Below are 14,042 nucleotides of genomic sequence, written 5' to 3'. Positions count from 1 at the left end.
TAGGACCATGTGTGGAAACACAGGTTGTCACAAGCTGATTGTGCCAAGAAATTTCATGAGGCTTTCATTGGGGGGGAGGAAATGACCCTCCATTTTGGACCCTGAAATCAAGACTAAAAGGAAATACAGTGTTGAAGTTGGAGCATCCCTTGGAAGGATCTTTTAAAAATTATATAATAACTTTAATAAAATAGTTTGTGCTTTAAAAAAACTAAACAAAGGGAATGTAATTATTACAACAACAGCAGTGATGGGAAAATGATTGCTGAAAAAGGTATACAGCTGGAAGACCTTACTACAAGTCTAATGTCTACCATGAGCTCTTTGTATGGCCTTGTGCAAGGCAGTAATCTCAGTAGTTCAAAAATAGGAAATGTTAGCATGAAGGCACTAGAGGAAGGAATTTACTTCCTCATCCAGATTAGGATCACAGCTTTAGGCTATGACCTTATGCCTCCCATTAGTGGTAATTCTACCAAAATTAATGGAACTTACTTCCAAGTAAATGTATTTATAATTATGGTGGCTAAGGCTCTTTGATTTCAATAAATCTAATATCCTGCCTGATTTTTTGTTCCTTCTGAATATTTGGACATATGCTTTGGACATATTTGGGGTCCTTCAGTTTTTACACATAGAATAGAGGCCCAGATGAATGATCTTTTCAGCTCTCCTCAGAATTCTTTCCAGGTCTACAGTCATTCCCTCTTGAACTCCAATACCACAAACTATGGAACTTTACTAGATGTGCCTATGGAACTTTTAGGGGGAAATGTTATTGAATCACAATACAGACAAACATCTCAAGCCTGAAAAATCTGTACTATAAACCAGGCAAAATCACAGATCAAGACAAATTGTGAACCCATGACACCCCCAAACTATATACTGCAAGATACTCATAGTGAACATAAGATAATATCATATTGTGAGGCAGAGATAGGATTTTTAATCAGATTAGTAATAAACAGAAGAACCAAATGCAAACTTTAAAAATTCTTTTGTATCAAATGCCTTACTCTCATTTTAACTCTAATTGATTGTTCTAAGTACATTACAAAGCCAGTTGCTTCATAGATGTATATGCAGAGAGAGTATCTTATTGATAAGCCCTGACACTTGCTGAATCTCTTTTTGATTGCTGTGAAATATGCATAATAATCTCCATCTGAGTAGCCTTTTATTTGGCAAGCATCTTCCCTATTTTGGATTTAATTCATTTATTTTGCAATCACTGTTAGTGACTGTTTTAGATGGGTAGCCGTGTTGGTCAGCTGTAGAACAGCGGGATTTGAATCCAGTGAACACCCCACCCACCTTTGGTTGGGATATAAAGGCTCAGGGATCTCCATTTCTACTCTACTCTCCATTTCTCCATTTTCTACACAGGACTCAGATCCTGTGGTTTGTGACTTTCTTTTTCCTGGGTGTATTTTGTTTTAGTTGTTAGTTGAGTATCCCAAACAAGTCTTAGCTATGGCCGTTCCTGTGAACCATACAATTCTCAGGTGGCAGTATAATAAGGAGCATATTTATGGCACCATTAGTTTCAGGAGAGAACTTTTGTTAAAAACCTTTTAAAAAGAATTCTCTCCTAGAAAATTCCTAAATGCTGACCTGATTCTGAATCAAACTGAAGGGAGCTCATCCATTACTAGTTCTCATAAGCCCTGTCCAGAAGTTACAGTGAATGCACATGAAATCCATGTACAGTGTACACTTGATCGCTGTTTGTGTGCATGTTGAGTAATTCTCATGTTACAGTCAACACATGTACAGTTGAATGTGTGATACAAACCTTCCACTTATCCAGGTTCCTTCATTTGTAAAGTGAATGTGTGTTTGCTCTTATAGTCTGAATAAGCAAGTGTTGTTGGTCCTTCTTTTGATTGATATGTCTGGGTTTTTAACTTTTATCTAGCTCTGCAGGTGAAGATTATTTAATAAAAGTGTCTATGTTTTTCCTTGTGCTGTTATTGGACTAAATTCTATGATAATTAATATAAAGTCTATTGGCTTACATCCCTCCGAAAAAATACAGAGCCATCCAAATCTATTCCTTCAATGAAGTCTGAAACTTTTAGGCTATATTAAATTTAAATATCTAATTCTCTCTCTTTCTCACATATAGACGACCATGTCTTATTAATCATTTGAAATAGAGAAAAAAGACATTTTGAGAACTTAAGTAGGAAACCCTTCCCTAGTACAGAATCAGCAGTGGAGGCAGACAAAGTCTTAATGAATTTCAGAAAGAAAAGTTTTATTGTAGGTGAACTCGAGACGAATAAAATATGTAGGAAACCAAGGCAAGCAATGTGTCATGCTTTTTTATGAATCTAGCCCACAATTGTTAACATATGAGGCAGGTTTCTTTTACTGCAACTCAAATTGCAAACTGAGAGATTGATTCATGAAGACCCTGTGCAATAACAATGTGGCTTTTCTGTGAAGTGAACCAATAAAATGTGCTGAACTGAGAGGCATCTAAGTTTCAGCGGTCATTCAGATTACAAAGATCTGCTCTATGCATGCAGTTTAAGAATGTCAGCTGAGATTCCTCTGTGCTGAGGAAATAGTAATGTTACATATGTGCAGGTAAGTGTGTATTAGATGGACAGTCACACACACACACACACTTATAATCTTTCTGTGATTTGTAAAATTAGATTAGAAAATGAATTAATCCTCACGTAGCATTTCAGGCTGTTCAAAGTACTTTGCAAACCTTATGTTGTACTGTTTCAATAACCCTATAAAATAATATTGCAAATGTTAAACTGAGGCTGACAAAAAGACTGGCTTCCTTAACCTAGAGTTCATGGTAAAGGGAACAATCAAACTAGGGACTTGATTTAGAGTTCAGCATCTTACTGCAGTCCTAAGGAGAGTTATGACCCTTCTAAGTCTACTTAAGTCAATGGGCTTAGAAGGGTGTAACTCTGCTTAGGTTATTGTAAGTCACTCTTCTATACCAAGTCTGTGCAATAAGATTTAACAATTACTGTTGGATAAAACTACCCCACTGAATGAATGTGAAAATTGTCCTTGTTGCTAGTCTTGATGTACTAGCAGAAATGCTCAGATGTGAGGAGCTGATATAAGAACTAGTACATATGGATCACTTATGACCAATGAAGGCAACAATCTTGATTTTCAATGGGGTTCAGCTGACTCATTTAGGAGCCTCAGGATCAGACTGGATCCAGCATTGCTGCTGGAGAACCAAGTTAATGCAGCTGAAAAAAGACACTTTCTTCCAACTCAGCCTATCCTTGATGCAGCTGATCTGGCCACCTGAGTCCATGCCATGATAACAGTGAGACTAGGCTACGATAAGGAATTCTACATAGATCTCCTCTAGAAGTCAATTCAGAGACTCCAGTTGGTGAAGAATGCCACAGTTCAGTTATCATCACTAGTTACATGGAACATGCATATTACTCCCATTCTGCAGCCACTTTGTTGGCTGCTCATCCATTACTGAGTTCAGTTCAAGGTTTTGGCTATCACATAAAAAGCCCTTCGTGGCATTGGTCCCTCATATCTGTAGGGTTGCCTGCAAATGGGCTAAATCCGCAACTACCCATACATGAGCATTCTTTGTAGTGACCCTCACCTTATGGAATGACCTGCCTGAAGAGGTACGGATATCTTCCGCTCTCTTGACTTTTCCACAAACTATGCAAACCTGAATTATTCACACAGGTAATAGGGCTGTAATGTAACAAAATGATTCAGAAAGATGCTTTGGTAAAGATAGTAGACAGCTTTGGTATAGACAGTAGACTATAAAACTGAGTACTGTCTGTTGCTGTAAGTATGTTCCTACTCTATAATTTCTGCCGCGTTTAACGTGTCATGTTTAAATATGTATGCTTTGTTAGATTTCTGCTTATTTTCAAATTATTGCAATCCATATCGTATTGCATTATTTTGTTCTGGATGACTAGTTAGGCCTGATTCAGATATAGGCATGCACTTATGAAACCCAAAGTGTCTAGTTAGTTTTCCTATATCAAATGGTTTAACTCCTGACAAGGGATACACATCAATAATGTTGAAGGTTTGTTACTGAATATAGTATGCAGTAACACTATTACAGAATCTCTGCTTCCACTCTAAGCTTTTATTAAAATATGATTATTCAACATTCCTAATAGTAGCTCGATCAACATAAATCATTACATACATTATAGCTACATAGATGATTAAAGAAAAGCAATTACTTGAGTCTAAAAAAGTATCTTGCCCTCAAAGATAGGCAGGTGACAGTCAAGGAGCCCATCCTAAGAAGAACTCCCAGATCAATTAAACTTTTCACAGTTGTAAGGTTTAAGATTCATCTCCTAACTAGGGGTGTGCACTTCGAGAATCTGATTCGGGTAAAATACCCAAATTGGGCCTGATCTGGAAAGCTTTGGGATTTCCGAATTGAGGCCAGCATGCTGGCCCCAATTCGGAAATCCTGAAGCAAAGCTTTCCAAAGCATTCATAATGCTTCGGAAAGCTTCTGGGCCTCCAGGGATTAAATTTAAAGGGCCCTGTCGCAAGCGGCAAGGCCCTTTAAACTTACCCATTTCCCACCCTTTTCTCTTAACAAAGTCTTTGTAAAACTAGTGGTTACAAGTTTCTCATCTATATGAATATCTTTTGGCCCTCAACCAATACATCTATCCTTGAATCATATCTTCAGCTTCTGTGAAGTTGAACATTCCTATCATTCTCAGATGTTCTCTGCACCTTGGCCTCAACAGATAGTATCTGGCTTTATAGCTCTTGTAATCTATACAAGGTCATACAATTGTTTGTTTCATGCCCCTCTCCGAACTTGTTCTGTTCTAGGCCTCCCAACTCCCTTTGTGGCATATCTAGCTGTGAGGCCAGGCTAGCTCTGTTTCTGTGTGTAGAGATATCTTCTATGATCTTCTTGGTCAAATCCAGCAACAGTTCCCTTATATTTCTAGCTATATCCGTGACAGTTTATTGGATGTCCCGCCATGAGTCACAGTGCAAACAACATAAATTTTTTTTTTAAAAAATGAATCTTTTCTAAAGCATTGTGTTAAAAGTGATATGAGATGCTCCACCTGTGATGGCTCAATCACCAGGACAAGTCATCATGATGCTGCAGTCATTGAGCCATCAGAGGAAAATACCTTTGTTGACTTTACTGTTAATATGTGCAGTAATCTTGCATCTATGATTAAGAAAAGCTAGTCTCCCCAGCCTTTATGATGTAAATTTCCATTTGTGTAAATTAATATATTGGCTTGGGTCTAACAGAACATTTCCACAGATGGAAAGAATTCCATCTATGGAGCATCACTCCCCCACCCCTACCCTGCATAGCAGCCCCACATCCCTCCAGTGCTTCTCCTAGGGGATCCCACCCACAAGAACAGCACTGGCAATTTGGACTGTGGCATGAGTGGGGAGATGAGAAAGTTACATTTTGTGGACAGAAACTTTTCCTTCTTTGGAAATTCTCCATTGGGTCCAACCCACTGCATTCTTGTTCATTTGTAATGAGCTCAAACAATAAGCAACCTGAATCCATCTGAGAACATCTGATAAGTAATAACATGATACTCATTCAGCAGGGGCATCTTATGACAAGGCGTGGCTTTTGTTTAGGGGGAGGGGGAGCTAAAGTGCAAAAAAAATTATCTTGCAAGATATCTGAATTCATTCTAGCCATAAACTCAGCAAATGAGTCCAGTTAAGGCACACAATTTTATATACAGGAGGAGTGATACACAAGGGTATGACAAAAGCAGCTGGTTGGGAGTAAAAGTATTCATCATCTACACCTTGGAGTCTTATCCAAGTAAGAAAACTCCACAATTTTATGGACATGAGCTGAGCTGTGTTCGCTGCATACCAGGCAGAAAACAAAGGCAACACGAGGCAGCGAGGCAATACAGATTGTTAGCAGGTCATTTTAAAAAAGCAAACTGATGGTGGGAGGTGGGAGAACAAGTTTTTGACCATTTGAAATCTACTCTGCACCTCTGGTTTTGAAATCTGCAGTCCAATTACTTGTTTACTTGCTGGTGGCAAAGCCTTGCTACAGATCATTATTTGCTTGTTAGTTTAAAAAATGAGCCCCAAAGAACAGCAGCCAAAAGGTAGCCATGCAGCTAATCATTGCCAGATGACAGGTCACATTCTGATGGCAAAACCAGACTTTATAGTTCCAGTGCACCAGGTAAAATTCAGCAATCACCCAGTTCTTATTAGGTTTTTGAAACCGTATATACATGACACAAATGCTTCTTTAGTGAGTTCATGCTGAGTTCTGTTACCTTTTTGGTAATAGCTTATTCATGCATGCACATAGTCACACACTTCTTACTTTGGTGCAAACTAGGAACATCAAAAGCACAAAGACAATTATGTACATGCAGTCTAGTGATACTTTTCATTACTGCAACATTCGTGAAAAAGTAAAACATCTGTATTGTGAGAAATCGCTGCAAAAGCATAGTAACAGTTTGCCTGTCCTAATAACTGATTTCATGCTCAGAGAGGCTAAGGTTCTTAGGAGCTTTACCTTGAAATTAGGTAGTGGTGGTGTGTGAATTACTGAGCTTGTGTCACATGGATGTCATGTTTGCTCATTGCTGGGAATGAACCATGTCACAAAGTTTCTGAAGAGCCATCCATAAAGTATGCCACAAAGCAAGGGGGATCAAAAGGGCCTAACATCACAAAGGAGGGGCTGACCATAGGTTAAACTTGGAGTAAAGAATAAACCAAGCTGAAGGAATAAAAAGGGCATTAAAATGTGTGACATGCTTTATGGTCCCACAGAAAACATTCTGCATTGCTGTGAGTTAAACCAATGCAAAACTACACAGAAAGGCCATTACATCATAAACAGTGATTTCATTTTAACAGGAGCTCAGGGGCCTTTTCAAGTCTGACATTACCTTTGCAGCATGTTTGCCAGTGAAGCATAGCTCCTTCCCACACCTTGAAGCCAATGAGATAAACCCCAGGTAATTTGGAAGGAATCCACATCATGCCTCTTTCCTTGTTCTTCTCAGAAACTGGAGGAAACCTACTGTGAGAAGGAACTGTGTTGGGGTTTCCCAGCATGGGGAGAAGTCCCATTGCAACAGCTCCCACCTTGCAAAAGTAATATGAAAAAATGCCCGTCTTGTGGGAGAGCCAATGTAGTATAATGGTTAAGCTGCTGGAGTAGGCTTGGATAGCCCTGCTTGGCTTTGAAGGTCTCTGGGTAACCTTGGGCCAGTCATTATATTTCAGCCTGACAAGGCTGTGAGGATGACATGGAAGAGAGAAGAATCATGCAGGCCACCTTGAAGGAAGATAAAAGTGTAACAAAATAAATAGCCATTTATTCCTGTGATGTTTTTACTCAAAAGGGAGTTATATGGTATACGCCACTGCGATGGTGAGTAGAGCACAACCAAGATTTTTGATGAGTATTTCCAAGTACAGCCTATTGCACTCCTCTCTAGCATTGTCTGTCCATGGTACAGTGATCAATGGTTCTTCTCCTGAAGCAAACAACTTCCTTCAGGCTGTGTACTAAATGTACTCAGATACATTACGCATGGGCACAAACTTTGTAAGTCTCGAAGCCAGGGCTCTGGAAGCCAGAGCTCAGCACCTTACTCTCTGTAGATCAGAAGCCACAGACAAGCCAGTGCCTGAACAGAGACACAGTGCCCTTCCACTAGTGGCTATTCTGGGAAGTTCAGTAGTCTAAGTCATCCAGACAGAGGCAAATGACTGAGAGCTAAACTACATGAGACTCCAGACATGTGTTCTTCACGTTCTGAGTCCTGCATGTTTCCCTGGGTAGTGTAGTCTTACAAGGAACAGGGGGAAGAGTGATGGGAGGGAGTCTCTCTCTCTCTCTCTCTCTCTCTCTCTCTCTCTCTCTCTCTCTCTCTCTCTCTCTCTCTCTCTCTCTCTCTCTCTCGCAAAAAGCCTCTGCTCAAATTTTCCTCCAAGAGCTCGGGGGGGTGCAAGGGGGGGAGAAACAGGAGGCAAGAAATCCAGGGTGGCTTTTTGCAAGAGAGAGAGAAAGTGATAGTCATAGTGAGAGAGAGAGAAAGAAAATCCCCCCCCCAGCTCTTCTCCCTGGTGGAGAATTGCAAGGAACCTTGTAGGACCCGAGATGTGACCAGGCATCTCATGTCATTTCCCTGTGAGAGGGCCAGTCATGAAAGGGCTGGAAAGCTCTGCCTTTGACTGTGCCCTTCAGTCATAGCAACTTCCTCAGCAATAATGGGTGCTCCATACTGCCTGTGCTCTGTACTGCCTGTTTACTGGACCTTTATATTTTATCTGTCATGACTGTACCTTTAGTCTACTTACTTATCAGCTTCAACACTGCCTGCCCTGACTATTCTTTCTTCTTTGGGCTCTACCAACTGCTTGATGGTGGAGAGTGCCATCAAGCCATAGCTGACTTATGGCGACCCCTGGTTGGATTTTCATGGCAAGAGACTAATAGAGATGGTTTGCCATTGCCTGGCTCTGCACCTGTGGGCTTTATTGGAGATCAGGCTTGCCTGGGTTATCCAGGTCAGGGTACCAACTGCTTATCAGATATGATTTCCTGTTTGACCACAACTCCACTGCCTCCACTTCCTGTCCAGGGAAGTTGGTCTAATTGGAAACAATTCTCTCTCTCTCTCTCTCTCTCTCTCTCACACACACACACACACACACACACTCACTCACTCACTCACTCACTCACTCACACTCTTTCTGTTAGTGATGGCAAAAAACAAGGGACAGGTTTTTCTCCTAGTACAATTATCATTAACAATAAAGTGACCCCACTTGATTTGTAGAACATTTGTAGAACATTGTTCCTTATGAATTGGACATATTTGCCTATTTTGTAAAATGTATATTTATTATCCTTTATTAAGGCACTGTCACTTTAAATGTATAAGCACTGGTCACTTTATTGTTATACATATGTAATATACACTGATTGTTAATTAGCTCTCAGCACATTATTGTAGTCCTCTTGACTACTCTGATGGTGCTCTTTTTGTGACCTTTGCTATACTTTATTGTCTGCGTGTGACTGCCTTAGGATATTGTATTGGCAGCAATTGTGTTTTTAAGAGTGTTTGAAATTGAATTTGCAATAAGAAATTAACAAACAAGTCATTTTTCACTTTTTTATTATTTATCAATTTTTCTCTAGTTTGTTTGTTTGTTTCTTATCTTGGTCTTTCCGTGATTCTATCTCCTGCCTTAGAATGTGGCAAGCAGCCAGCCTTGGATGAATCATGTAAATTGCAGAGAAGCAAGTCTTCCCTTAAAGGCCAAATTAGCCATGGAAAGGGCCCTGTCCCCTTCCCCTGCCTTTTACAGACAGGAATCAAGTGTGGAATACTGGCAAAACTGTTGTAGTTGCCTAGCAATGGCCACTGAGAGCATCCATTTCTTAAAGCTACAGGTACTCTGTTGTATTATTTAATCATTTTTTCCTACAAACATAGGGCATTCACAGCTTCGATCTCCAGATTTAAGTATTCTCAAATTTGGCTGGGTTGACACTTAAATATATTGATGATAATGATAATGAAAATGATTCAGATGTTTTATAAATAATTCACTCTGTGTATATATACTGAAAAGGAAGTTAGATCTTGAAAGCAATTTTCTTATTTTTTAACAAAAGTTATCCCACTAAATGGCTTTCAAAATGGCTTTCTTATTTTGCCTAAGTAGTATTAAGCCTCAGCATCAGTGTGTCTCAGGCCTCAATAGTACAGCTTGGATGTATGTCTTGCAGAAGTCAACTGAGTTAATTTCCAAATAAATGTGATTGGAATCACAGGGTAGAAATGAAACTATTTTCATTTGCCATAGTAGTTCTTACTAGGAACAGCTCATTAGTTAACAGCGGGTGTTAGTAAGAACTTCCCTTTGTATATTTTACCACAAGGCTTGAAGTACTTCTTCTTATAAAAAATGCCAGTCCTTGTGGCCTGTTAATCATTTGTTTGCAATTGCTTCCTTTGGATGTGGCTGTTAGTGCATAACGGCTTATATTTTCATAAGGAAGTCAAGTATCAAGAATCATGCTGACTATAAACCAGTACATTAGCCTTCTCCATGTTTTAAGAAGCCATGAGCAAAATAAAATGAAATGAGGTCACATTGCTGCAGTCCAAATTCAAGATCAATGTATTTTAATACTTGAGAACCAGAATTATGATTTGCTAATGGTGGCATAAAAGAAGGCTGAAGATATAGTTAGTAGGATTATTTGGTATGTTAGAGAGTGATCCTACTTTGGTCTATTCAGAAATGTTCCTTTTATTCAAGAATTCTTACTGTCAAGAAAGTGTTCTTAGGATTGCAGCCTAAGCGCAGAATCTCACTCAGGTCTGTTCAATGGGCCTAACTCCCAGAAAAATGTTCTCAGGTTGCTCTGTTAGTCTTGCATTTCTCATGGCTCAAAAGCCATATTTGATACATCCCAAATCCAAGCTTTTCTGTATCTGAGACTCCCTCTGATTTCCATTGGAATCTACATTCTGACATGGTCCTATCGTACTTCTTCCTGCCCCTGACTACTAAATAACAGATCTGTTACTGGTTAGATATATTGTCAGCTATATAATGAAGGACTCATTGAATTCAGAAACGCTTCCTTGCTGTGTGAAGAGGGGTTTTTTGGCTATAGTCAGTAAAATGAGTACCCAGCTTCCTGGGGGTAAAGTGTAGATGACTGGGGAAGGCAATGGCAAACCATCCCATAACAAAAAGTTTGTCAAGAAAACGTTGTGATGTGACGTCCCCTCATGGGTCAGTAATGACTTGGTGCTTGCACAGGGGACTACCTTTACTTTTTAAAAAATATTCCTATAAAAGGAACATTTCCCCAAAGGAAAAACAATCTTAAAGGAAAACATGTAGGCTAAGCTTTTTCTCCTTTTTACAAAACTCATTTTCTGACTCTTGCATTGGCAACTTAAATATTTAGCAGTGGGCACTGCAGCTGGGAACTAGTAGGTAGGTACATCTACATGTGGGGTTTTATCTTTAAATAGATGCAGATTACATTATCAGCCCCATAATTACTGAAGACACTTGGGGCATGCATGCAAGTCTTTTTCAAAGGGCAAACCTATTGACTTCAATAGGCTTAGACTGGAGTAACTCTGTTTAGGATTGCGCTGTTAGTATCTGAAAAGACCAGGTCCTTTTTATTCCATCATAGTAGCCCCTCTCCCCCCCCTTTTGCTGTCAAGTCACAGTCAACTTTCAGCGACCCTATCAGGTTTTCAATGAAAGAGATTTACAGAGGTGGTTTGCCATTGCATGCCTCTGCACAGCAACCCTAGACTTCCTTGGTGGTCTCTCATCCAAGTACTAACCAGGGCTTAGTTTATGAGATCTGATGAGATGGGGCTAGCCTAGACTATTGAGGTCAGGGCAGATAGTAACCTGGGTTAGGGCAAACACAACTACAGAATAAAGAGCAAGATCGGTATTGTGAATCTGTCCTGTGTTCCATTTGCTGGGCCATCAGCCTCAGTGAAGAGATGTGCTTCTATTGTCCACTGCACCTACAGTTTTGATCAACATATAGCCCATTAACTCAGTTGCTCCTCCTCTCCCTTACACAATCCCCCAAGCGCAAACCAATAGCTTGACTGACACACTGGCTAGAGAACAGAGTGGTTGATGATCATTCACACAAGTCAACAGGACCAAGCAACTACTTTCTGTCTCAGTTTAAGTTACAGATGAGGAGACTTGCTAACCTTTTAAAGCATTTCAATAAATGGAAATCCAAAATCCACTAAAAATATGAGGAATCCATTAGTGCTGTATTTTGCATGCAAGTTCAATGCTGTTTTCTTTTTTGGTCTTTCAGTTTTCAAGATGCAACTGCTGTATTAAATTCTGTAGTCATGTATGGACAGTTTTTGAAAAGGGTATATAATATCTATTTTCCCTAGTAGGAAAAAATGTATCGGGTGCAGTGAGAAGGAAAAGGTACCTGCAATGAATATTCAGTCCATGGGTATTCCAGATGTTTATAAAGGGCCTACATGGAGAGCAATGCCTAGGGACTTGGTGGAATGTTTGGGATTCTGTATACGGACAACGTCAACAGAATATGGCAGCATACCTTGTAAACTGGAGAACTAAGAGATGTAATCATGCTCAGCTCACCAAGTGGGCAGAATCTATGGATAACAATTTTTTCACATAATTACAACTGGACATATGGAAATATTTAAAGTAGCAGCTACATAATACGCGATCATCTGTTTCCACACTTACTTTCAAGTAAATATATTTAGTACTGAGATGTTATATCCGTATATCCTAATGTTTGAGCATAATTGTGCATCATGGCCAAAGTATCTCAAGGAGTACATGGTAACTGAATGTATAGAGTTCAAGGACAAAAGCTACAGGGCATTTTTCCCCCTAGGAGGGCATTCATGTATTTTATTTTTATTTTACTTTTTAAAAAGCACAGTATTTTTCTTGTTTTATACATACATCCATATACACATATACGTTTGTTACGTTTGGAGATCCAGTTTTGTGTTTATTGGGGAATTTTGCACTATTAAAATCAATGTTCTGGAAAAAAAAGAAATTACTTCATTTTGAGAAAATATCCCTTGCCTTTTGATGTGTTCCCATTATTATTAGATATAAAAAAGGATATTGTAAGGGTAGATTGAGCTAAATATGCGGCTTTTCCAGAAGGTTGTTGGCCAGTGTCCTCCTACCTCAGACTTTTCTTGGATCATTAAACAGACATGTAAGCATTTGAGTTACAATTTATAACTTCATTAAATGTATTTGAAAGCTTTTGGATCTAACATGAAAAAGGCTGTCAAGCTCTAACAACATTTTCCTTGACAGTCGTGTCAAAATACAGCATGTCAAATTCTTGTAATTACCTACAGAAACAGACACCAGAGTAATAAAATCATAATTTAATCTTGAGGTATTATGGTTGAAAGTAATCCTTTAAAGTAAGTTTCCTGCTGAGAAGCTGTAGTATTTAATTTATTTTAAGATTAGCATGACATAAGAAAATAAGAATAGCCCGGCTGAATCAGATCAGTGGTCCATCTGCTCCTGTGCCGTTTCACACAGTGGACAACTGATTGCCCCATAGGGTCAACTAACAGGGCAGAGCAGCCCAAGCCTTTCCCTGATTTTGCCACTTGTACTGATATTGAAAAGCCCGCTGCCTCCAACTAAAGAGGTTCTCTGCATTCTCAAAAACTCCAGAATCCAAGTGTCATATATTTTCTTCCACAATGAAGAACTGATCTATCCAATGAGATTCTTCTACCAAGGTGTTCTAAGATGCCACTGGACTCCTGTTTTGTTTTACTTTAGAACACACTAGGCTGAACTGTATGGAATGTAATTGCACATTGCTCACAGCGCCAGATCTTTCCCCACTACTCCCTCCCAAGTAACCAGTACAGGGGGAGGGCTGTTAGGGAAGGTGCGTGGACAAAAGGCCATGAGGACTGTGGCAGGAGTGGGGGCAGGGAGGAAGGGGACAAAGTCCAACTGCTTCTTCTGCAACAAAGCAATATGTCCATTGTTAAAAGGAGGAGGAGGGGAAATGTTGTCCTGTTTCCCCTTCTTACTACTCCCTCCATGCTTTGTGGGATTTTGTCCACGAGGCTCCCTAGGCTTTGGGGGGAAGTCTTTACAATGCAATCCTAGACAGTTACACAGTGCTAAGATTTTTGACCTAGAAGATGGGCATAACTCCACATAAAACTGCACTGCTTGGGAACTGCTGGGGGAACAGGAAGGCATGGAAATATCCATCTCTGCAACCTAACACATAAAGCTCTCTCAATAGACCATTGTTCTATTGAAGTCAGTGTTGTTTTTGACTGGCAGTAGCTCTCCAGGGTCTCAGGTCCAGGTTTTTCACATCCTCTACTGCCCAATCGTTTTAACCGGAGATACTGGGGATTGAACTCAGGACCTCTGCATACCAAGCAGATGTAATTACCACTGGGCCACAGCCTCTC

This window comes from Eublepharis macularius, chromosome 2, assembly GCF_028583425.1.
Source record: "Eublepharis macularius isolate TG4126 chromosome 2, MPM_Emac_v1.0, whole genome shotgun sequence".
NCBI lineage: Eukaryota > Metazoa > Chordata > Lepidosauria > Squamata > Eublepharidae > Eublepharis > Eublepharis macularius.
The sequence above is the reverse complement of the archived record's forward strand: the minus strand, read 5'-3'. Positions refer to the sequence as shown.